The 26,023-nt window shown below is 47.5% G+C and overlaps 2 protein-coding genes across 4 annotated transcripts in view; one reads left to right on the top strand and one right to left on the bottom strand.

Annotated features, from left to right (window-relative positions):
• Nucleotides 1-21,030, bottom strand: part of ca5a (carbonic anhydrase Va) — a 132,195-nt gene extending 111,165 nt beyond the window's left edge. Inside the window, exon 1 of the mRNA XM_072518080.1 lies at nucleotides 20,872-21,030. The gene's annotated coding sequence lies outside the window, so the exon portion shown is untranslated. The remainder of the gene's footprint in view (nucleotides 1-20,871) is intronic.
• A 153-nt stretch (nucleotides 21,031-21,183) lies between these two features.
• The window catches only part of banp (BTG3 associated nuclear protein), a 314,498-nt gene continuing 309,658 nt past the window's right edge, over nucleotides 21,184-26,023 (top strand). For 2 of the 3 annotated variants that reach the window (XM_072518077.1, XM_072518074.1), the window contains exon 1: nucleotides 21,184-21,340. The gene's annotated coding sequence lies outside the window, so the exon portion shown is untranslated. Of the gene's footprint in view, nucleotides 21,341-22,377; nucleotides 22,530-26,023 lie in introns of those variants that run through there. The other variant, XM_072518076.1, reaches the window with a different exon arrangement.

The following is a 26,023-nucleotide window of genomic DNA, read 5'->3' as shown; positions in this document are numbered from 1 at the left end:
GCAACGTGAAAATTGGAAGTATTCTGAACTGTGAGGAAAACAGTGTAAAACTTCAAAAGAGCATAGGTTGTTGAATGGGCAGCAAGTCGCAGATAAAATATAATGCAGAGAAGTGAGAAGTGATTAGTTTTGGTAGGAAGAATACAGATAAAATGGTGGTGACCCACCTTCTTCAACTGCACAGACTGTGCTCCCACAATGCTATTAGGTAGGAAGTTCCAGGATTTTGACAATGAAGGAACAGCAGTATATTTCCAAGTCAGGATGGTTTGTGACTTGGAGTTGGCAGTGTTCCCTTGCGTCTATTTCCTCCTGAGTGGCAGATGTTATGGGTTTTGACATTCTGTTGAAGACGACTTATGGGTTGTTGTGGGGATTAGACGGCAGCCACCTTGGACCAGGTGGAGGGAGTGAACATTTAAGATGGTGGATGCGGTACTGATCAAGCAGGTTGATAGTGTTGAGGTTTTTGTATGTTGCTGCACTCAGCGAGGCAAATGGTGAGTGACTTTTGATTTGTGCCTCGCAGGTGGTGGCAGGACTTTGGGCAGTCATGTGAGTCACTCCTCAAAGAATACCATCCAATACAGTGCAATCATCCTTGGCCAGGAGTGGTCTATCTGGGATACCATGAGTTATGAAGAGCTATTTAGGTTGCTTAGCTTGATGTTCATGGCATGTTTGCTTGATTTAAGCATGGCCCTTGCTTGTCAACTTCAATGCAATAACTCGATTCAAAGGGAATGCAGCTTTTGACAGCATGTTGTTTGACACGAGTGAAAGTTCTTTTTGTTGTTTCCCAATATCGTGAAACATCCTATGCAGTGTGCCTGTGTAGTAGACGTTCACACTCTGACAACGGCTTAAGCTAGTTTGTTCAAAAATCCAACAAAGCATTGAACTGCCTTCACATCTATTGGTTGTTGCATCTCTGCTGCAGTTTGCACCTCATCAGGATATGGGCAAGGTGCATTCGCTGTCCTGACCTATGTACTTGACTTCAGTCATCTTCAGGTGCAACTTTTTCATCAGGTGAGCTCTGCGATTCAAATCATGATCTGTGATGACATCTTCCATCGTATCTTCATAGCGATAGCAGATCATCAACAATCACTTTCAGTCTTGATAGACCATTGACTATCTCATCCTGCCCATGTTGGCACTCTTCTGGGACAGTAGAAATGCCAAAAGGCATGCACACCCATCTGCACCTCCCAAATGGCATCCAGAATGTGGTCAGAAAGTTGCTTCTTTCAGCCAAACTCATTTGCTAGTATCCATCCTTAGCATTTAGGAGAGTAATGATAGCCTCGCCAAGGTGAGGCAGAATCTGTTCAATGGTTGTTGGAGGTTGTCATAAAGCACATTGACGTTATTTGTGAGGGTATCCCAACTTGGAATGCTAGTTCGTTGGGGTTTATAGTTTTGTTTTGGTGTGAGGAGACAAGTGAAACCCCAGGGAGAATAAATAGCCCAGTGTAACAATTATTTTTTAAAAAAATATATTTTATTAAAGTTTTCAAACAAAATTTTTCCGTTTTTACAAATCAACATAAAAATAATACAATAACTAATAAATAACATTATTTAAATAATATAGTGAACTAACAGAGTGACGAAAAATAGTGCTCCCCCCCGCTGGGTTGCTGCTGCTGTCAATCTATTTTCCCTTAACGTTCCGCGAGATAGTCAAGGAACGGTTGCCACCGCCTGGCGAGCCCGAGCCGATCCTCTCACCCCAAATTTCATTCGTTCCAGTTTTATGAACCCTGCCATGTCGTTTATCCAGGCCTCCACGCCGGGGGGGGGGGGTTTCGCTTCCTTCCACATAAGTAGGATCCTTCGCCGGGCTATCAGGGACGCAAAGGCCAGAATATTGGCCTCTTTCGCCTCCTGCACTCCCGGCTCTTCCGCTACCCCAAATATCGCTAACCCCCAGCCTGGCTTGACCCGAACCTTCACGACCTTTGAGATCACCTTTGCCACTCCCCTCCAGTACTCATCCAATGCCGGACACGACCAGAACATGTGTGTGTGGTTCGCCGGGCTTCCCAAGCACCTCCCGCGCCTGTCCTCCACTCCAAAGAACCTGCTCATTCTTGCTCCCGTCATATGTGCTCTATGTAGAACCTTAAATTGAATCAGGCTCAGCCTGGCACACGAAGACGAGGAATTTACCCTACTTAGGGCATCAGCCCACAGCCCCTCCTCAATCTCCTCCCCCAGCTCTTCTTCCCATTTTCCCTTCAGCTCCTCTACCAGCGCCTCCCCCTCATCTCTCATCTCCTGATATATTTCGGACACTTTGCCCTCCCCGACCCATACCCCCAAAATCACTCTATCCTGGATCCCCCGTGTCGGGAGCTGCGGAAATTCCCTCACCTGTTGCCTCGTAAACGCCCTCACTTGCATATATCTGAAGATATTCCCCGGGGGCATCTCATATTTCTCCTCCGGCGCTCCCAGGCTCGCAAACGTCCCGTCTATAAACAGGTCCCTCAGTCTCCTAATTCCTGCTCGTTGCCAACTCTGGAACCCTCCGTCGATCCTTCCTGGGACAAACCTGTGGTTATTCCTGATCGGGGACCACACCGAGGCACCCGTCACCCCACTGTGTCGCCTCCACTGCCCCCAGATCCTCAAGGTTGCCACCACCACTGGGTTTGTGGTATACCTTTTCGGGGAGAACGGCAGCGGCGCCGTCACCAGCGTCTTTAGGCTTGTTCCTTTACAGGACGCCATCTCCAGCCTCTTCCACGCCGCCCCCTCTCCCTCCCTCATCCACTTACAAACCATCGCCACATTGGCGGCCCAGTAGTAGTCGTTCAGGCTCGGCAGCGCCAGTCCCCCTCCATCCCTACTGCGCTGCAGGAACCCCCTCTTTACCCTCGGGGTCTTCTCTGCCCACACAAAGCTCACAATCCTCCTGTCTATTTTTTTGAAAAAGGCCTTTGTGATCAGAATGGGGAGACATTGAAAAACGAAAAGAAACCTCGGGAGGACCATCATTTTTACCGCCTGCACTCTGCCCGCCAATGAGAGCGGCAGCATATCCAACCTCTTGAAATCCTCCTCCATCTGCTCCACCAGTCGCGTCAGATTAAGTCTGTGTAGCGTTCCCAAGTTCCTAGCTACCTGGATCCCCAAGTATCAGAAGCTCCTTTCCACTCTCCTTAATGGCAGAGCGTCTATTCCTCTTCCCTGGTCCCCGGGGTGTATTACAAAAAGCTTGCTCTTCCCCATATTTAGCCTGTATCCCGAGAAATCTCCAAACTCCCTCAATATCTGCATAACCTCTGGCATCCCCTCTACAGGGTCCGCAACATATAGCAGTAAGTCATCAGTGTAGCGTGACACTCGATGCTCCTCTCCCCCTAACCACCCCCTCCATTTCTTAGAGTCCCTCAACGCTATGGCCAGTGGTTCAATTGCCAATGCGAACAGTAATGGGGACAGGGGACACCCCTGTCTTGTTCCCGTGTAGCCGAAAATACTCCGATCTTTGCCGGTTTGTGACTACACTTGCCACTGGGACCCCATATAGGATTCTGACCCATCTGACAAACCCCTCTCCGAACCCAAACCTCCTCAGCACCTCCCACAAATACTCCCACTCCACCCTGTCGAATGCCTTCTCCGCATCCATCGCCACCACTATCTCTGCCTCCCCCTCCGCTGGGGGCGTCATCATCACCCCCAGCAGCCGTCGAACGTTGACATTCAGTTGTTGCCCCTTTACAAACCCTGTCTGGTCTTCATGGACCACCCCCGGGATGCAATCATCTATCCTTGTCGCCAGCACTTTTGCCAGCAGTTTGGCGTCTACATTTAGGAGTGAGATAGGCCTGTATGACCCGCATTGCAGCGGATCTTTACCCCGCTTCAGGATTAATGATATCGTCGCCTCCGACATTGCGGGGGTAGTATCCCCCCTTCCCATGCCTCGTTAAAGGTTCTCGCCAACAGGTCCACATATTTCATGTAGAATTCCACCGGAAACCCGTCTGGTCCCGGGGCCTTCCCTGCCTGCATGTTCCCCAGTCCCTTAGTCACCTCGATTGGCGCGCCCAGACCTGCCACCTCCTGCTCCTCCACCCCCGGGAACCTTAGTTGGTCCAGAAAATGTAGCATTCCCTCTTTTCCCTCCGGGGGTTGGGAATTATATAGCCTCTCATAGAAGGTCATAAACACCTCATTTACCTTCCCTGCTCTCTGCTCCATAGTTCCCGTTTCATCCCTAACTCCCCCAATCTCTCTCGCCGCTATCCTCTTACGAAGTTGGTGGGCCAGCAGCCGGCTTACCTTTTCCCCATACTCATATCGCATCCCCTGTGCCTTCCTCCACTGTGCCTCTGCCTTTCCTGTGGTCAGCAGGTCAAACTCCGTCGGAAGTCTTCGCCTTTCTCTATATAGTCCTTCGTCTGGGGTCTCCGCATATCTTTTATCCACCCTCAAAATCTCCCCCACTAATCTCTCCCTTTCTTTGCCCTCTTGTTTCTCCTTGTGGGCTCTAATGGAGATCAGCTCTCTCCTAACCACCGCCTTCAGCGCTTCCCATACTACCCCCACCTGGACCTCACCATCGTCATTGACCTCCAGGTATCTCTCAATACACCCCCGCACCCTTCCACAGACCCCCTCATCCGCCAATAGTCCCACATCCAGTCGCCAGAGTGGGCGCTGCTCCCTCTCCTCTCCTAGTTCCAGATCCACCCAGTGCAGGGCATGGTCTGAAACGGCTATGGCTGAGTACTCCGTTCCTGCCACCTTCGAGATCAGTGCCCTACTCATAACAAAGAAGTCTATTCGGGAATATACCTTGTGGACATGGGAGAAAAAGGAGAACTCTTTGGCCAACGGCCTAGCAAACCTCTACGGATCCACTCCCCCCATTTGTTCCATAAATCCCCTAAGCACCTTGACCACTGCCAGCCTTCTTCCGGTCCTGGATCTAGACCGGTCTAGCCCTGGATCCAGCACAGTATTAAAGTCCCCCCCCATTACCAGGCTTCCCACCTCCAGGTCCGGGATACGTCCCAGCATCCGCTTCATAAATCCCGCGTCATCCCAGTTCGGGGCATATACATTTACCAGCACGACCGCCTTTCCCTGCAATCTGCCACTCACCATCACATATCTGCCCCCGTTATCCACCACCATATTCTTAGCCTCGAACGACACCTGTTTCCCCACCAGTATCACCGCCCCCATTTTTCGCGTTCAACCCTCAGTGGAATACCTGTCCCACCCATCCTTTTGTTAACCTAACTGATCCGCCACCTTCAGATGCGTCTCCTGGAGCATGACTACGTCCGCCTTCAGTCTTTTTAAGTGCGCGAACACCCGGGCCCTCTTAATCGGCCCATTTAGGCCTCTCACATTCCACGTGATCAGCCGGATTGGGGGGGCCACTCCACCTCCCCCCGCCAACTAGCCATCCCCTTTTCTGGGCCAGCCCCCCGTCCAGGTCCCGTGCACCCACCTGTCCCCCCGGCGGCGCCTTCCTGTCCCGACCACCTCTTCTCTTGCCAGCTCCCCCTTGCACTCAGCAGCAGCAACCCAGTTAGTCCCCCCCGCACCCCCCCCACCCCGCTAGATCCCCATCTAGCATGGTTACTCCCCCCATAATGCTTCCGAAAGTCAGCTAACTCTAGCTGACCCCGGCTTGCCCCGTTCTCACTTTGACCTCCCTGCGTGTGGGGCTCTCTTCCTTCCTGCACCTATCTTCCCGCCATCATCTCCATAGCGCGGGAAAAACCCCGCGCTTTCCTATCAGCCCCGCCCCCTATGGCGCAGCTCCCTCATTCCCCATCCCCCCTCTCTGTCCCTTTTTCCACCGGCGCCCACATTTCTTCGTATCCCCCCCATCAAGGGGAGAGAAATTCCCCATCCAACGTTACTATATAATAAACCTCCCATTTCCCAATTTACATTTCTGAACCACAACCTTGTTGTTTCCCCCCCAACATCAAACTCTCAGTTCTAGTCCAGTTTCTCTTCTTGGATGAAGGTTCATGCCTCGTCTGCCATTTCGAAGTAGTGGTGCTTGCCCTGATGCGTGACCCATAGTCGCGCCGGCTGCAGCATCGCAAATTTTATTTTCTTCCTGTGAAGCACCGCCTTGGCCCGATTAATGCTCGCCCTCCTTCTCGCCACCTCCGCACTCCAGTCCTGATACACTCGTATCAACGCGTTCTCCCACTTGCTACTCCGTACCTTCTTGGCCCAGCTCAGAACAGCCTCTCTATCCATGAAGCAGTGAAATCTCACCACTATTGCCCTTGGTATTTCACCCGCCTTTGGTCTTCTCACAAGGACCCGGTGCGCTCCTTCCACCTCCAGTGGGCCCGTTGGGGCCTCAGCTCCCATTAGCGTATGGAGCATCGTGCTCACATAAGCCCCAACATCAGCTCCCTCTGTTCCTTCGGGGAGACCTAGAATCCGTAGGTTCTTCCTCCTCGAGCTGTTCGCCAGGGCTTCCAACCTTTCGATACACCTCTTATGTAGCGCCTCATGCGTCTCCGTTTTTACCACCAGGCCCTGTATCTCATCCTCATTTTCGGCTGCCTTTGCCTTCACTCCACGGAGCTCTATCGCCTGGACCTTTTGTGTTTCCTTCAGCCCATCGATTGCCAATAACATCGGCACCAGCATCTCCTTTAGTTCCTCCACACACCATCCGAGAAATTCCTGCTGGTCCGGGCCCCACGTCGTCTGGGCTCCATCCGCCGCCATCTTGCTTCTCCCTTCTCTTCTCTGCCGCTGCTCCAAAGGATCCTTCGCAATCTGGCCACTGCCACTGGTCCTTTCCATACACCCCCGGGGGAACACCTTCCTTCGTCACCCCACACTGGGTTTGGTTTGAAAAAATTTCCGTTGGGGCTCCCGAAAAGAGCCCAAAAGTCCGTTAGAATGGGAGCTGCCGAAACGTGCGGCTTAGCAGTGCATCGCCGCAACCGGAAGTCTGTGTAACAATTATTAAAGACTATTGATTAAAGAAAAGACAAATACAGACAAACAGGACAACTATACTCGGACGCAATTACTTAAACACACATTTTCTAGGAAGCATCCCCCTTGTTACACAATAATATCTACGACACCTGAACTCTGTAAGACTTCCCCTGTTCCCCAAATAACATCCATATTGAATAACCAGCTATAGTTACCACACAATACAGTGATTAGACTCAAATCTGGGAACCGTCTTTTTCTTGGTCCAGTGAAGATACTTTTAAAACTGCTGTTTCAAAGGCTTTCTGCACTGCCTTGGTTCTAAGACATCGAAGTTGGTTTGCTGTAAACTTGGCCTGGTAGCTGGAAACTGGCCGGTTTACTTTCTGAGACTGCTAGATGGCAACCGCCTTCCTGGTTTCCGAGATGCTGGGCTATTCTACCTTTGTGTTTATTATTCCTTCTGTGTATTCGACAGTCTGCCACTATCAACCTCCTTGACAAATAACAACATTTGCATATCTCAGGGACCTTCCCAAACGTCTATAATCTCCTTACATTCCTCCCCCATGAGCTATTTACACTTGATAATTATCTAAATTGCCATTCTAAACACGTTACTGGGCGAGACGCATACCAATTGGGGCCCTTTGAATGCGGTATCCAGGCAGATTTAAGACAAGATTCTTTGGATCGGTGTACTTTCTGCTTTCCAGATTTTTTCACTGCTCCTAGTCTGTAGGAATTCTCACTTTCTTGATTATTCCCATCTTTTAAAGTTCCTCTATCTTGTCCTGCAGGCTAGACGTGAGGATGGTTAGAAATCTCCTTGGAAGATGCTGAGTTGGTCTCACTCTCACCTACTTCAAGGTATGCAAGATCATAGAAAAGACCTTTGTTGCCTATTTTGATGAGCGGAATACTATCCCACCAGTGTCACTAATAATGGTTGCCAATTCTGCACCGGAGACACCAATAATGGTGCCCTTCTTAATATTGAGTGGTATTGCTTTTCAGAGTCGTCAGGTATCAGATGATACCACCACAAGGTTCAACCGGATAGTGATCAAAGACCCAACAACCAGTTAGTTCAAGTTCAATAATGGTTTATTTACACACAAGATTAACTCACACATGCAACATAAAAGCACAAGCTAAATTACACCTGTACTTAACTTTCAGGCACCCGGCTTTGGCAGAGGAATAAGGCCTTTGTTCGGATCTGGAGTGGCTGGGTCTGGAGAAGTAACTTCGGCTCTGCTGGGCTCATCCGCCTGGTAGCGATCGTTGATCTTGAACTTGCTTCTGGTCGTGGTGCTGCAGTTGGCTTCAGGTATAGGCCGGGCCGAAGGGTGCCAGTTTTTGGGCGGTCCTTCGCTTTGGACCCAATAGTTTGGCAGGCTTCGATCACTGCCTTCGATTTGAGCCAATAAAGGGGCAGATGCCTTGATGGCTGGGCGTGTCCTGAGCGGTCATTGACCGTGGCTGTTTGGGCTTCCTGGGTGAAGGGAGTGGAGCCAATGTGTCTGGAATTGTATCTGATACCTGAGTACCAGTCCTTGGTCCTGGGGAAATGGGTCATTAGAATGCAAATCAGCTAGGGGTTTCAATTCTTGTTCTGGTTCTTGTCAGCAAATATACATTTAGGCTCTGGGTTTGCCGGAATCCTGTATTGGCCATATTTCCCTTGAGTCTTTGCAAGGATACATGTTTACTTTGTAAGTGGCCATCCCAGATGGCTACACCTTTGTAATCTGTCAGGATATCAGCGGTCAATGGTGTGCTGCCATGCAAAATACTAAAAAACAATTCTGGTACATGGAGGATTACCAGTCTAAGCTTTTGAATTGTTTCAACTGAGATGATCGGAGTTTGCTACATGACCACTTTATGAATCAAAGTTCTTCTTTCTTCCCATTGCATTGGTCTCTCAACTTTGTTAGTCCTCTTGGGGTGTTATGGACGCCTGGTCAGCTCTCAATAATGACTAAGAGATTGAACCAGATGCATAACTTTTTAAAGTTTTAAGACAATGTAGAATTTGATTTGTTCCAGGAGTGATAATATAAGAAATAGGGCTTGGTTATTTTATAAACAAAATTTATTAAAACAAAAGAAAACAATATTTAAAATTTTACTTCACAGTTCTAACACTTGCAGTTTCTTAACGTTAACATTAGTTCGCTCCCGTTAAACAAAACTTTTCATGAAAATACAGTTCTCATTCCACATACATGCAAAGGCAACACTTGCAATTATGAAGCAATCTTTCTTCTGTCAGCGATATTCGCTCAGAACCCTTTCCAAACTCTTCTCTCTCTGGCTTTTTCATAACCTCTTCGATGACTGCTTACATTCTTCTCTAACTGTTTTAAAATCAGCATTTCTCTCTCTCTCCAAGCGCCACCCAGACCTTCAAACAAAGGCTCTCTTCTGGGATGTCCAGACTGGAACTCATCATCTGTAAATTTGGGCTGCTTGGTTGCCCACTCCCACTTACACAAAAGACCAGTTGTGCCATTCATATACAACTAACCTTCCATTGATGGACAGTTGGGTCATCAGTCTATGTAATGGGATAATGGCTAGTCATGCAGGAATGTCCCAAAAGACACTGGATCTCAAGTGAACACTTTATTTATTCTCTAACGGGTTTAAATCTGAATGGGACAATGTGACTCAGTCAGGTGTGGGTGAATCCCCTTGCTACTTTCCTTTTCAGTCTGTTTAACCCCTAAATTGCCTGCTACATCTTGAACCCCATTTCTGGACCCACGTTCCTAATATTTCTCTATCATGACTCGATCCTTCCAATTCTAAATATTTCTTAAGATTACATACAGTTTACATTCTATACGGTACATTTTTCTTTTCACTTTTAAACAAGCTAACATCACATGAATATAGTCCGTTGTAGTCTTTTCCCATGTCACAGTTGTGACAGGGCATTAGCAATCATTTTTTCTTTTGAAAACCTTTGCGGTCAGTTCTGTCCAAGTAGTCCTGGTAATATCAGATCTAAATGTGGTCTCGGTGACAATTTCCATACATTTCCACAACAAAACATCATCAATAATTCAGTTATATGCAGTTGCCTAGCTTTACTAGCAAAGTTTGTGTCTACCTGATTGTACAACAGACTGGTGATTCATTCATCATCAGTTTGTCACATTTATCAATGGTTTTGTGTCCTGCTTCTTTTGCTGTCTGTTGGTGGCGGCTGGTGCATTTGGACAATGTCAAACACCAGTCATTGCACAGTGAAATGTTTTTTGACTATTCTGGCTACATTAGTACCAGCTCTTCAGCCTCCAGATTCCATATTCCATCATGGACAATGCTCTCTGTGAGATAGCTTTAGTCCTTCATCTGTTCCTCCTGACCAGATTCTAGTGTCATCACTTCCTGTGTTACCATTATGATAGGAATTTGACTGCTTTTGGAACTCCATAGTTCCTGCAGTTTCTTTCATTACAGCCTGCTGCCTTGTGATTAGTTCACTCCCTTGATGACATAGTTGTGGATCCTCTTCAATCTCATGCCGATGATTATTGGTATGTTGCAGTTCATGATGCTGGATCCCAGTTTTCTTCTGAATCTGCCTCTCCAAGCCATCTTTCTTTTCTGTGTAATCATCATCGATGTCTCCTGCTGGATGAAGTTCCGATGCAAGTTGTTTCTTGGCCTTTTGTCCTTTAGTAACACTGCTGAGATTTTCTGCTTTGAGTTTACGTAAATCAGCCACCTCTGTTTGTACCTGCACTGTCGTTTGTGGATAGAGATTGCATGTATGCTGTTTAATGGGAACAGCATTTCTGATAGCTACATCTTGTTTAACTACGTTAATTTCAGAATTGCCTGGATTTATCTCTTCTCCCCGAGTTACAACAGCTCACACTTCCTCCTTCTTTCCTTCTCTATCAAAATATTTTTGGAGCATTTTTAACCTGACACACTCTGCGAGTCCTCCTTCTGTCTGGCATTCTGATCAAATGATTCACCTCGCTTAGCTTACTTTTGATTTGATAAGGCCCACTAAATCTTGCTTTTAATGGTTCCTCGAATGCGGGAATATGAGATATTAAAGGTGCTGGTTTGATTACCACCTGAGGGTTCCCTGACATGTGCGACATGTACGGCAAAACTCAACTGCATCCTTATGCAGTCCAGACTAATAAAAGGTTCTTTGTATTTTTGCTTGAGTCTTTCTCACCCGTAAATGATCCCCTACTGGAACCTGATGCGCTACCGGCAAAAGCTCCTTTCTATAACCCACCGCTAATACCACTTGATGAGCTTCTGCCTGTTTCTCATCTGCTTGAATATGTCAAGGTCTTCATTTTCTCATTCATTATTTTGAATATAATAACATTCCGGTATACACTCAGATTTCATTTCCGTATATGCTTTCTGGTATACCTTCTTTAACTCTGAATCTTTTTGTTGTAATTCAACCAACTTGCTAGAACTACAAACATCTGCTTCATTTTCCACCTGTTCTTGTTCTTCACTAACCATTTGATCAAATATGGTTCCTCGTAATTCAATCTCAGTCTCCCAATCGGTACTCCTCAAGTTCTCTTCCTCCTGTCTCAGCCTGTGGCTTTGTGATCAGATTACCACACAATCATGAAACACTCCCGGATATACTTCTTGCAACATCTCTGTTTGACTTTCCACTGGCTGTTGAACCCTGGTTGTAGGCTGCTCTCGCATTTGTGGTCCAGCTATATCATTACCCAGGATAAATTGTTCCCCTAAAAAATTTATTTTTTCTATCATTCCCACTACAAATTCTCATTCGACACTCTAACCTTACCTTACATAGGGGCACACTAAAGTTCTCACCATTGTCACATTTTTCCACCTTTTCCGGCAAGTTGCCTTCCAAACCACATATCACCTTGTCTCTCACCATTAAAGACTGACTGTTCCAATATCCCAGAAGATCTTCATCTCCTTACCTACTCCACCTTGTACAAGAGTAAACTTTACCCTCACAAATAAAATCCTTAAAAAGTTCTGATAACTACTTGTCCACCAGCTTCTGAACAATGTTGTCCAACTCTGTGGCAATCTCATAATTCTGCCATTGAGACAGGAAAAAGTGCAAGTCTCCTTACAAACCTCCTTTCATGTCCATAGGAGCAGGCATTGGAAAATTAAAAGCCATGACATACGAACCTACAGAATTGATGTCCTGTGCAAAGTTGTAGACAAGTTTTGTGTCCTGGCTCCTGTGCAAAATGAGTACTTAGGTGAGGAACAAAATCCATAGAAACCCTACACTCCAGGAGGCATTCAGCACATCAAGTCTGCATCAAGCCTCCAAGAGAGCACCACACCTAGGCTCACTCCCCACCCTACCCCTGCAACCCCAAGTAACCCACACAACTTTGGGCACTAACAGGAAATTTACCATTACCTATCTGAAGCAGGGATTCCGAATGCAGACTTTGGAGTTGTGAAGTCGTTGCTGTCGTGGAGACTGGCTGCTGCTGTTGCTCTCTCTCTCTGTTGCTGCTGCTCATCAGTTTGCTACCTGTTCCCAATGCTATTTGCTGCTGAGTTGACTGGAGAAAGGAGGGAATACAGGAAGGAAGACAGGAAGGAGAAGAGAAGGAGAAGGCGGACTTCAAGACCAAGGTGAGAGTGGAGCCCTCTGGGCATCTTGTTTGCTGGGCTCCTCCCAGGCTGAGGGCCTTGCCCGGCTCGGTCCTCCCACCCATCTACAACTATCTTCTGCGGCGCTGAGGACCCGGGTTCAAATCCCAGCTCTGGGTGACTGTCCGTGTGGAGTTTGCACATTCTCCCCATGTCTGTGTGGGTTTCACCGCCACAACCCAAAAAGATGTGCAGGTTAGGTAGATTGACCATTCTAAATTGCCCCTTAATTGGAAAAAAAAAAGAATTGGGTACTCAAAATTAAAAAAAACAGGGCAGCACGGTGGCACAGTGGGTAGCACTGCTGCCTCACGGCGCTGAGGTCCCAGGTTCGATCTCGCTCTGAGTCACTGTCTGTGTGGAGTTTGCACATTCTCCCAGTATTTGCGTGGGTTTCACCCCCACAACCCAAAGATGAACAGGCTAGGCGGACTGGCCATGCTAAATTGCCCCTTAATTGGGAAAAAAGAATTGGGTACTCTAAATTAAAAAGAAAACAACTACCTTCAGTGAGGATAAAGCCTTTATCAGGTGTACTTGTCCCAGGGCTCGGGGATCCAGTAGATGCTGTGTTTGCTGGGCCCCTTCCGGGCTGAAGACCTCGCACACCAGCACCTACTTTCCATCAGTGTGGTCGTCTTAGGCTGGGAGTACAGACTGTGTATTTGCTGGGCCCCTCCCGGGCTGAAGATCTACTTTCGCTCTCCTATATTCCCACCCCCAGCTTCACAGAAGTCTCCAATCTCAGGCACCAACCCACCCATGGTGCCTCACCCTCCTCCTCCCGCTGTGTCCCTGGCTCTCTCACCCTTCCTTTTCTTGTTCCTCCATTTATCTTCCTGGGAGGGAATGCATTTTCCCACTTCACTAATCCTCCCCATCTATTTTAATACTACCGACATGACAAAGTCCACATCAGGGTAGACGTGGCACTTGCCCTAATGGCCACTCCATGTATGCCGGTGGCGGGGCAGTGTAAAGTCACCTATGTGGGGCTGGTAGGCTCCTTGGCCTCCACTACAGCCGCAGTCCTGCCACCATTCTGGTTGCTAACGTGGCGGTCAAGTGCTACGCTCACCCCACCATGACCATAGAAGCGCGCATTTGCGCAATGGCCAGGGCCGTCGGCTCTTCGGCCATTGTAGCCGCCTCGCGCATGTACGGAAAAGTCGTGTTTTTCCTGAGGGCCGAGCGGGCGATCCACCTCGCCCTGAAGAAGGGGCTTGTGCTGGACGTGACCTACCTGCCGGTGCACCATCTTGAAGCCACCAAGAGGGTCCTACTTTCAAATGTCGCGCCCTACCTCCGTACTGAGCTCCTCCTCCCCCACCTCCATCTACTAAGGGAGGTGCGTTCCGAGGTGCCGCTGCTCCCTCTTGGCCTGAAGGATGCCCCCCCTCAGGCAAATCTACTTCTTCCAGAACCAGGCTTTCATCCGCCTGGCCGTGGAGGAGGTATTAGAGGGGGGATTCGAAGTCTCCCATCAAGGGAGACTTACCATTTTTATGGTCTGTGTATGGCGTGCGGTGCCATGCCTGCGAGAAAGTGATGCACGTGGGGAAGAATTACTCCGCCTCCAAAGCCGCCACGAACATCAAGGCTGCTGCCCACTCTCCCTCCACTGATATTACTACCGCACCCGTGCGAGGGGAGGCCACATCACCTACTGACACCTCGGATGCCAGCGTGGAGGAGAGAATGTTCCGCCAGGCCGCAAACGCGTAAAATAAACAAGGCAAGGATCGGCCCCAGACACCCCCGACCCTGTCGGCCTAGAGAACGCCACGCCTCAGAACACCAGCTCAGGGGGCAGCTGATGCACCTTGCCCCATCTCATCCAGGGCCCATTGACGTCTTAGTGCTGGTGCACAGTGGGCTAAACAGCTGGCTTGTAATGCAGAACAAGGCCAGCAGCGCGGGTTCAATTCCCGTACCAGCCTCCCCGAACAGGCGCCGGAATGTGGCGACTAGGGGCTTTTCACAGTAACTTCATTGAAGTCTACTTGTGACAATAAGTGATTATTTTTTATTTTTTTAGTGCCGGTTACTGGGCCTGGCGTCAACGTGAGTCAGCAAGAGGGGTGGCAGTGATGCGTGCGACCCCGAACTTGTGCTTAAATCGACTAATCATGATCCCGGGGCAGAGTGTTGCCCCCCCCCCCCGCCCGCCCTGAGCAGGATGCCTCGGGGCCGGGTGCGAGCAGGACTCCCGACTGCTCATTCCACCTGGTGCAATTTTGCACCTTGGCGGCATTTGTTTTCACGACGCTGGAGGCGGCTCCCTGACCTCAGGGTCATTGGGCAGTGGTGGCATGGAGGACCCCCCTCTCCGCCCAACCTCTGATGCCAGGCGCCTCATTCTCATGTGGCAGGAGACATGGTCCTAGGCGGTGACTACCCAGAGGCGAACATCTGCTTGGTGGTGGTGGTGGTGGTGGTGGGGGCACGGGATGATTTTGAATCCATCTGTAGCATGGCGGTGGATGCCCTCATGCTCAACATTGCGTTGCCCATCTACCCCTCGGGGAAATCTAGGATTTTCTATGTGCAAACTGCGGACACCGAGACCAAGGGCAGCTAGCCCTCGACCTGTGGTCGGACATGGTGCTACTCATTATGTCTTCCCGTGTCTAGGCTAAAGAGGCGGGTGACCCTGATGGGACTGCGAAGGGCTGGCTTAATTTTTATCTTTGCCGGACTCCAAAGTGAGCGGAGGGACATGCGCTCCTCTCCTTCCTCCGAGGACTAAAAAGGTGATGGAGGAAAGTGGCACCTTACTGCTGACATGGAGGGGACCATAGCCAGCCTCAACATTAACGGCAGCATGGACAGCTTTGCAGCTTTCAGAACTTCTCGGTCCTCCGGGACGGGAAGTAGTTCACACCGCTCCGGGAGATGAAGCCATGTAGCACCTGGAGTGGTGACGAGGGTTCTACATAAGTCACCTGACTTCACATTTAGGTGGGGTAGCTATCTTGTTGGCCCCACATTTTCAGCTGGAGAACTTGGGGGTCAAGGAGCCTGTACCAGGTCGGTTTCTGCACCTGACGGCCGTGAGGTCAAGGTACTTCACTTTGTGAATGTCTGTGCTCCCCAGGGCAGACTGGCCAGCAGCAGATGACTTTCTTTGAGCAAGTGCCCACTCGTCTTGGCAGCATCGCCGTGGGTGAGTGCATAGTCGTTGGGGTGGGGATTTCAATTACAGCCTCGGGACAAAGGACCGCCTCGGTACCCAGTGCGGCTCTCATGCGATGGTGAAGTTAAGGAACCTGGTCTTGTTCTTTGACTTGGTGGATGTCCAGCGGACACTCCCATCCTGACTCCAGCATCTTCATCTTTGTAAGACCTGGGGTCAGTACACCCAGAATCGACTGCCTTTAAGTTTCAAGGGCATACCTGCCCTGCGTCTCAACGGCCTTTGTGCAGTAGGTGCCGTGTTCGGATCACTGTCTGGTGTGGGCGGGCTCGCCCTGTCTCGTGTTCAGTCGCGGTCTGCAGACTGGCACTTTAACAACCTGCTGATGGAGGACGAGTGGTTCCCGGGCTTGTTTTGTCGCTTCTGGGCCGGCTGGAAAAGGAAGCGGGGAGGCTTCCCTTCCTTGAGGTTATGGTGGGGTGTGGGCAAGACTCACATGTGTACCTTCTGTCTGGAATATGGAAGGGGACGGCAAAGAAGCGGAAATCCAGGGTCGAGAAGTTGGAGAAGGTGTTTGACCTGGAGTCACGCCTCGGTCAGCCCAATGAGGACCTGGCCCTGCGGCTGGTGAACAGAGAGAAGAATGCGCTGTGGGATCTGCAGCTTGTCGTGTCCCGTGGCCCGTACGCGAGGTTGCGGATCTAGATCTTTGCGGACATGGACTGCAGCTCCCCTTCTTCTACTCGCTAGAAAAATGGCGCGGAATCAGTCAGCAGCTCCTTACGCTGCTGGCCGATGATGGGCCCCTTGTCTCAGAGCCGATGAAGTCAGGGCCCAAATCAGAAGCTACTACAGTGCACTTTACTCTCCGGATCCATCTGGCGAGGATTCTTGTTGAGTTTTGTGGGAGGACCCACCACAGGTCAGCCCAGAGGGGAGCAGGAAGCTTGATGCCCCTTCTTAGCCTGTAGGAGCTGACCGGCGTCCTCAACAGCATTTCCAGGGGCAAATCTGTAGGGCTGGACGGGCAGACCGTGGAGTTCATCAGGGCGTTTTGGACGTTCTGGGGAGTGACTCCATGGGGTCCTGGGAGAAGTATCGCAACTGGTGAGATGGCCCTCTAATGGCGCAGGGCCATTACCATGCTGCCAAAGAGGGGAAAATCTCCACCACCTTAAAAACTGGCGACAGATCTCTCTCTCCTCAGCACGTACTACAAAATCTTCGCCAAGACGATGTGTTTGCGCCTTGGCACCGTGCGGGACCACATGATTCACCCTAACCAGTCCTACACGATCCCTGGCCGCACAATCCATGACAACATCCATCTGGTCCCATCATTCCCAGAGGACTGGTCTGTTGAGCGCCTTCCTGTCCCTTGATCAGGAGAAAGCGCTCGACGGGGTGGATCACAAATATTTATTCTGCAAGCATTCATGTTCAGGATCTGACTTCTGTACACTGCCGCAGAGTGTCTCGTGAATGTTAATGAGCCCCTGATGGCGCCCCTTTGCTTTGGGAGAGGAGTTTGTCAGGGATGCCCCTTAACTGGCCAACTCTATTCTTTTTGCGTGGAGCCTTTTCTACGCCTCCTGCGGAGGAGGACTGGTTCTGCACGGGCTGGGCATTGGAGTGGTCCTTTCGGCTTACGCTGATGACGCGCTCATCATGTTCACCGACCCTGCTGACTTGTGGAGGATGTGAGAATGCCAGGCTGTCTACTCCACTGTGTCCTCTGCTGGGATAAACTGAGCGAAGTGTTCCGGACTCCTGATCAGTCCGTGGCAGATGGACCCTCACCCAGAGGAGCTCAGGCCTTTCACCTGGAACAGGACCAGCCTCCTCCGTTTGGGAGTTCATCTTTGCCGGGCTGAGGAATCCTTACTGGCTAACTGGCAAGAGCTGAAGGCCAGAGTCACTGCTTGCTTGAAATACTGGGCAGGACTGCTAAAGAGTGCTGTCTTACAGGGCTCAAGTTCTTGTCATCAACCAGCTGATAGCCTCCATGTTGTGGGATTGGCTGCTCACTTTGACCCCTCCCCCTTTGTCACAAAGCTCCAGATGCATGCAGGGTTATGAAGTTAATGTGCAAATCTCTGAGTCACCACATTCGGCGCCTGTTCAGATACACAGAGGGAGAATTCAGAATGTCCAATTCACCCAACATGCACGCCGTTTGGGACTTGTGGGAGGAAACCGGAGCACTCGGAGGAAACCCACGCAGACATGGGGAGAACGTGCAGACTCCGCACAGTGACCCAAGAGGGAATGGAACCAGGGACCCTGGTGCTGTGAAGCAACAGTGATAACCATTGTGCTACCGTGCTACACAAGACTCACAGGCTAATGATATCACATGTCAATATACTGATGATAATGTATTAATTTATTCCTTCAAAGGAAAGGGGATGTAGTGATATCTTGTGTTGTAATTCACCGACTGACCATTAGGAGTCTTATTAGGATGTAAGTGAATGTTAAGAGTCAGGTGACCTCAGACTGACTAGGGAGCTGGAAGTGAGTTGCTTGTGCATGTTAATACTGTTATTCATCTGCTGTTTTGTATATATTTGACCCGCAGCTAATGTTAATAAATCGTTCCACGATAGTCCTCAATATCGGGGCTCCGCAAGGGAGCTGGAAGAGGGGTTGTTTTGTGTTAATACTGTTATTCATCTGCTGTTTTGTCATAGAATTTACAGTGCAGATGGAGGCCATTCGGCCCATCGAGTCTGCACCGGCTCTTGGAAAGAGCACCCACCCAAGGTCAACACCTCCACCCTATCCCCATAACCTAGTAACCCCACCCAACACTAAGGGCAATTTTGGACACTAAGGGCAATTTATCATGGTCAATCCACCTAACCTGCACATCTTTGGACTGTGGGAGGAAACCGGACCACCCGGAGGAAACCCACGCACACACGGTGAGGATGTGCAGACTCCGCACAGACAGTCTGCACGTATTTGACCCACAGTTAATGTTAATGAGTCGTTCTACAATAGTCCTCAATACCGGGGCCCCACAAGATTGTGTACTTAGCCCCCTACTATACTGCCTATACACGACTACAAGGCAAAATTTGGCTCCATCTACAGGGCCATAGTGGGTCGAATCTCGAATAACGACGCGTCAGAATACAGGAGGGAGATAGAGAACCTAATGTAGTGGTGTAACGACAACAATCCCTCCCTCAATGCCAGCAAAACTAAAGCGCTGGTCATTGACTTCAGGAAGCAAAGTTTTCTACACACCCCTGTCTGCATCAATGGTGCCAAGGTGGAGATGGTTGACAGCTTCAAATTCCGAGGTATGCACATCATCAAAAATCTGTCCTGGTCCACCCACATCGATGTACCACCAAGAAAGCACAACAGTGCCAATACTTCCTCATGAAACAAAGGAAATTCAGCATGTCCACATTGACTCTTACCAACTTTTACAGATGCACCATAGAAAGCATCCTATCTGGCTGCATCACAGTCTGGTACGGCAACTGCTCGGCACAAGACCATAAGAAACTTCAGAGAGTTGTGAACATTGCCCAGTCCATCACACAAACCCGCCTCCTATTCTTGGACTGTCTATACCTCCCGCTGGAAAGCGGGCAGCATAATCAAAGACCCCTCCCACCCGGCTTACTCACTCTTCGAACTTCTTCCATCGGGCAGGAGATCTCAGACAGAAGTCTGAGAACACGCACTAACAGATTCAAAAACAGCTTCTTCCCCGCTGTTACCAGACTCCTAACCGACCCTCTTATGGACTGATCTGATTAATACTACACTCCTGTATGCTTCACCTGATGCTTGTGTCTATGTATTTACATTGTATACCTTGTGTTGCCTTATTACATATTCTTTTCATGTACTAAATTATCTGTTTGAGCTACACACAGGAAAATACTTTTCACTGTACCTCGGCAACCTGACAAACAAATCCAGATGTTCCTTGTAATATAAATCAGACCACCCGACAAGAACATTAGTGGCCAAGCCCCAGCAGATCAAACGTTTGCGTAAAACTGCGCTTAAATATTTCCTACTGGTATACTACCGGGCATAATTATCCTCTGATGTTTTGTACATTTGTTGTCTGTCTTACAACTGACATGCCCCAATCCAAACGAGTGTTAAAATCCACTCAAATCATGATGATTCACTTCTTATACCATATTATATGTGCTCCTTGAAAATTGCAAGCCTTTATAGCATGCAAGAAACAATACTTTTCACTGTATACTAATACATGTGACAATAATAAATCAAATCAAGGGGTTGTTGTCCAACTCACAAATGACTACATAACAGGAAGGATATAATTGCTCTGGAGCGCAAAGATTTACAAGAATATTGTCAAGGCTTAAAAATTGCAGCTATGAGAAATGATTGGCTAGCCAAAAATTACCAAAAGCGTAAACGTTTTCCTTCAGAGGCGTCTAAGGTGACCTAATTGAGATGCACAAAATTCTGAGGGGTCAAAATAGGGTGGGATCACAGGAAAGACTTGTTTCCCCTAGTGAAGGGATCAATTACCAAGGTGATTGGTAGAAGGAGTTAGAGGAGACTTTTGGTGCTCTGGAATTCACTGCCTAAGTTGGTGGTTGAGACTGAAACGTTTCACTCATTTTAAAAGTACCTGGTTCTCTATCTAAAGTGCTGCGACCACAACGGTATAGGAAGGACCAGATGCTGGAAAATAGGATAAAAATGAGCGGCTAGTTCCCTTTTTTTGGGTAGACACTTGACCTGAATAGCCTCTTTCTGTACCGTATATTTTCTATGGTTCTACTGAACACCTTTTGATTGTCTGATGTTAATAACTAAGAGCACTGAAAGTAATGAAAGCAACTCATCGAACTGAACTGGTGAGGATATTCAGTTTGATGATTAGTCAGCAAAAAACTCCCAATCGAAATTCAAATTTTCTGCTTTTCAGAATCTGACGGAGAGACTTAAAAATGACCAAAAGCGCAAATATTAATAAAATTATATTTAGCTGTAAATATTAATTAGAAATTGTCCGGCCTTTCAGTTGCGTCCGCTCCGTTCAGTCACATACACAACGCGCGCGCGATTAAAAGAAACGTAATAAAACAGCAAATGCCAATTTTCACCCGTTTAAACTGGTCAGCTGGAGACAGTGCAGGGATCCGGACTTTTTTTAAAAAAGCACAGCGGGACTGTTTTCTGACCCTCCTTGGTTTTCCTGGAGTTAATTTATAAAAATGTAAAGGGCGGGTGGTTGAAAACTACTTTCTGACGGACGATAAGATTATCAGCGATATTATGAATAAATTCGGCATTAAACGTGTGGCGAGGAAGGGGTTCCCGTGAGGAACTGGCCGTCGGCAGCCGCTCGCGAAGTCTTTCCCCCCCACCCCCCGCCTCCGCCCGTGATGGCGATTAATAGACAATTGGGCAGAGGAAGAGAACGTGTGCGCGAGGCAGCAGTTTGCGCGCCCGCGCGGCCCAGCGCCGCCATCTTGTGTCCCCCGGCGCAGGCCGTTGCTGTGTGGAAGGGATTCTCTCGCGAGGAAGGACGCCATTATCGCATTTTAACAAACAAGAAACGAGAACTGAACGGTAATAACCACCGCGATAGCGCGGCTCTCGTCTGTAAATTCTTGTCCGGTTCCGCTCGCCTGCTACTTGCAAACGAAATGGCTGCAAAATGCCGATTACGTTTTTCTCTCCATGAATGGGAGTCGGACCTTGAGGTGCAGAGGCCTACAGTAGATCCGCCTGACTTTTAATTCTCGTTGTTTTATCTGTCCTCTGTAACGAGTAAAGTGGCAATAATTGAAGGTGGTGCCAGAAACACGCCGCTGGAGAATGTAGATGTTCATTTGCCTTCTACTCTAGCAGTTTATTCATTTGTTGAGTAAACGTATTGAAATATAACATCGTTCAGAGTCGCCTGGTTTATTTATTAGATTGTTGGGAGGGGAAGATAGCCGGGGGTTTAAAACGATTACGGTTGAATGTTATTTTTATTTTTTCTGAATGTATGGGAACATTCAATGGCTATCTTTCTGCATGCCCATTCTAATCTCATTTCGGAAAATAAATATTTTTTATCTTTCACACAACGACGAAATGAGTTAGTTACGCGCCGATATTACACCGGCAAACTACAGGCTTAGAAACATTCAGCGATGATTTAAGTCGCATAAATGCGTGATGTTTATGGCCTACTTCTTCGTAGACATGGATATTTTAAGTTTTATCGCTGTCCAGATCAGTTAATCAATATATTTCAAACAGAATTCGAACAATTTGGTGCCAGTTTACACAACACGCAATTGAGTTAGTAGTAAGCTCAGATAAAATATGAAATTTCCGTATGCAAAATTTAAGAAGAATTTATAATTCCGCATATTCCGTATTGTGGTATTCTCAGCCTTGCCCCTCGCCTGAGTTGTGGCGATCTTCAGTTTAAATCACCACCATTCAGCTCTCCCCGTCAAAAGAGGAAAGCAGTCAATGGCGACTTTTACTATTGTGGAATTTAGTTAATTGTGAATCTTCTATTTAGTTGTAACTAAAGCAACGGTACAGTTTGGTACACCGAGTACCCGATTGCTACTGCTACAAGTTCGGTATAAATGGGATACACTTAAGAACGTATGGTCGCATTACTAGAGCTTCGAAAGGAGAGCCTGTTCTTGCTAGTAATTGTAATATTGTAACTGAAATGGGCATGCAGGGTTTCTTCGTTTTGTGAGTGTGTAAAGCATAGCTTGTGTATGATCACAGATCGTGCAAAACGAAGGTAAGTTAAATAAACCCGGTGTCAAGCATTGTAAAACTTGCAGTTGTGAACAAATTAGAGCCTTGGACAACCTTGTGTCTACGCTTGTTGGTTAAGGGCGTTTTCTTTTAACATGTCTCAGTTCGTCTCCATATTGGACATGCACAGTTGGTAGTTTTACAAATACCATTCGCAAATGCCGTTGGTGATGAATTGGAAATTACATTTTCCCATTAAGTTTGTCCTGAAACAGTTTGCATAATGTAATTAACAATCTGCTGGAAGCAAATACAAGCGTCAGTATTTTGTAAAGGATGGATGTATGTTTATAGATGCTCCCCCTACTTCCAGCATTTTCTGTATTTCTTTGTTTAAATGTTTTTTGGGACCAGATGCAATGGAATATTCTACCCAATAGTTTTTGAACATTTCTACTGTTGAATCTAGCCATCGAGACATTAACAGTTGTACAGAATGCCACTGTAATGTAATCTTGGTGTTCCAATGGTATTCACTTTTCATTGGAATCCTGGTATTAAATTGCAGTTTTGGACTTGATAAAGTCCATTAAATCTGTTTTGAGAATAGACTTGCAAGAAGATCCTATGACCATGCACAAATGTTCAGTTTTAGCTTGTACTGTACTTTTGATAATTTTCTTGTCATGGCGGCATCTGTAAAGAGAGAAAAGGGCCAATGTTTTGAGTCCAGATGACCCTTTGTCAAAGCTAAATGACACAGAAAGTGGGAGATATTTATACTGTAGGGTGAGGGAAAGAAAGATGAGTCATAGCCACAGAAACCAAGGATAAAGAGTTCTAATGGCAGTCCCCAGAGAGAATAAAAGGTGTGAAAGGCCAAACAGCAGGGAAACTAAAATCCGAGGGTAAGCTGTGAAAGGTTTAGATGGGGGGGGGGGGGGGGGGGGGGCGGAGAGAAAGAGATAAAATGAGAAAACGTGGAAGAAAAGGTAAGGAAAGGAGGGATAAAATAGGGGAAAGAGCAGGAGAATATAGAAAGAAATAAAAGGCAAAAGACAGTTCAAATGAATGGAATGAAAACAAAGGGGTCGAGGTGGGGTAGAGCTAATAATCGGAGGTTGTTGAATTCGATGTTGAGACCGGAAGGCTGTAGCGTGTCGAATCGGAAGATGAGAGCTACTCCAGTTTGCATTGAGCTTCACTGGGGCATTGCAGCAGGCAAAGGACAAAATGTGGGCATGGGAGCAGGGTCTTGTGTTAAAATGGCAAGCAACGGGAAAGTCAGGGTTCTGAATGCACACAGACCGAAGGTGCTCAGCAAAGCAATCGCCCGGTCTACATTTGGTCACTCCGATATAGAGGAGACCACATTGGGAGCAACAAAAGAGGTGCAAGTGAAGCGCTGCTTAACCTGGAATGAGTGTTTTGGGCCTGGGATGTTAGGCAAGAAAGAGGTAAAGGGGCGATTGCACAGAAAAGATGCCATGGGTGATGGGAGAGGTGTTGGGTATGGTGGAAGAGTGAACTAGATTATCCCGGAGGGAACTGTCTGCGGAATGCTCACAGAGGTACTGAAGGGAAGTTCTGTTTGGTGGTGGCATCACGCTGGAATTGGTGGAAATGGTGGAGGATTATGCATACTGAGGTTGGTGGGGTAAAATGTGAGAACGAGGGGTCTCTACCCTTGTTCTGGGAGAGGTTGAGGGTAGTGGCGTGGGAGATGGAGCCCCATCAACAATTGTGGTGCGAAACAGCGGTTGAAAAAGTAGGAACACATTTCCGAAGCACCACTTTTGGAAAGTGGCATCATCGGAACAAATGCGACGGCGGCAAAGGAGCTAAGAGAAAGGTATGGATTCCCTGCTGAGATTTTCCAGCATTTTCTCTTTTGATATATATGTATATAAAAAATAAATAATTTAGGGTTCTTTAGTTGCATATTGTAAATTATGTTCCACTGCCCTGATGTTGTACACCATTCAAAGCATATTGATAATGTACTGAAGAGAGCCAAACTGACCAGGACTAGGCAAAAGCGAGGTCATTGAGCAAATATCTGAAGACCCCAATAAACTTGGTACTCCTGATTTATTTAACTTTTGGAACTGATGATTCCACCTCCCTTTACAGTTGACCGCATTAAATGGCAGATGCAGCAAGACAGATTCACAGAATTCTCAGCAACCGCCCAGATGTTTATGTCTACCATGAGTCACAAATTATTATTAAAAAATCTTTCTCCGCCATGAAGGCTTTGGACGATCTAGCCTCTGAATTCCCTCAAAAGCCAACTTGACTCTGACTGTGTCAATAACTATTCACTTCCTTATGGTTCAATTTCTTTCTGAGGTTGCTTCCACAGGATTCACAAAGCTACTTCTGCCTCTAATTCTGCACACACTTCCAACTCTTTTGCGGACCACTAGCTTCACAAGTTGTCACTGCGCCTGGATGTCTCTGATCTGCAGTTTTATTGCATTGAGCAATAAACGGCTCCCAAGGCGCCTCTGAGCCCAAACTATTTTCTGCACAGAATGCGTGACCGTATCTCCACCCACCCCCACCAAGACTTCTCTGAGCCCTACTTGCCTGGAAAACATGCTGGCGACTCGCATGGTTTCTCTGTGAACTGCAAACCACTCAAGGTCTGAACTTTAACAAATTCCCCCTCCTACCAAACATAGAGAAGTTTACGTTTCACCCATCTCCATAACAGATTTCCTTTCCGGGGTTGCTGAATGCTTTTCAACTAATTTAGCTCTTGACTCCCAAAACAAAATATCTCTCTGGACTAACTACACACTTGTGTAACCATTGCAGACATCATATCTCCAGCTATAAGCCCACCTTCTAGTTTATGATTGATTCTACATTGACTCTAGTAAAAATACATGAGTCACCTTGTGAACTGGCAGTCTCTGAAACCACCTTTACTATCATAATTTTCCCAAACTAGACATCTCTAAAATATTAGCATGGCCCATGAACTAGATGTCTGTCACAACTACTCCAGAAGATGCATCGCCAGTGTGATGCATTTCTTATTTGCTGTTTACGTATAACAAGTTACAATATGTTATACATTTTTAAACCATCCTAAGCATGCACAATGCACAATAATCTGCTCCTTCATTAACAATGATTTTCACAAGTCCAACAGCATACTGCATGTTCAGTTTTAAGATGAAAAAATTACTATTTACAATAGTTTTTGAAAGATTTCTTACAAATAATTATAGTCCAAAGTCCACCTGCAAAATAAGATTCCTCATTGTCACGCACGGGTGAATTTTCTTAAACCGCCTGTGCTGAATCCAGCTATTGAATCTTAGTGTCCGAGTCTAGCTTTCTCATCTTTAAGCTGCACACAGAATGTCTGTTAAGTCCATAGTTATATTGTCACCATCTTTGTTTTTTTAAAATAAATGTTTTTTATTGGGTGTTTGAACAAAGTATATTTACCGTTATGTACACAGGATACGAAACGTGTATATATAGATGTGTGTATAGAAGCGAAGGGCACACCCAAACATA

Source organism: Scyliorhinus torazame, chromosome 10, assembly GCF_047496885.1.
Source record: "Scyliorhinus torazame isolate Kashiwa2021f chromosome 10, sScyTor2.1, whole genome shotgun sequence".
NCBI classification, from domain to species: domain Eukaryota; kingdom Metazoa; phylum Chordata; class Chondrichthyes; order Carcharhiniformes; family Scyliorhinidae; genus Scyliorhinus; species Scyliorhinus torazame.
The sequence above is the reverse complement of the archived record's forward strand: the minus strand, read 5'-3'. Positions and strand labels throughout refer to the sequence as shown.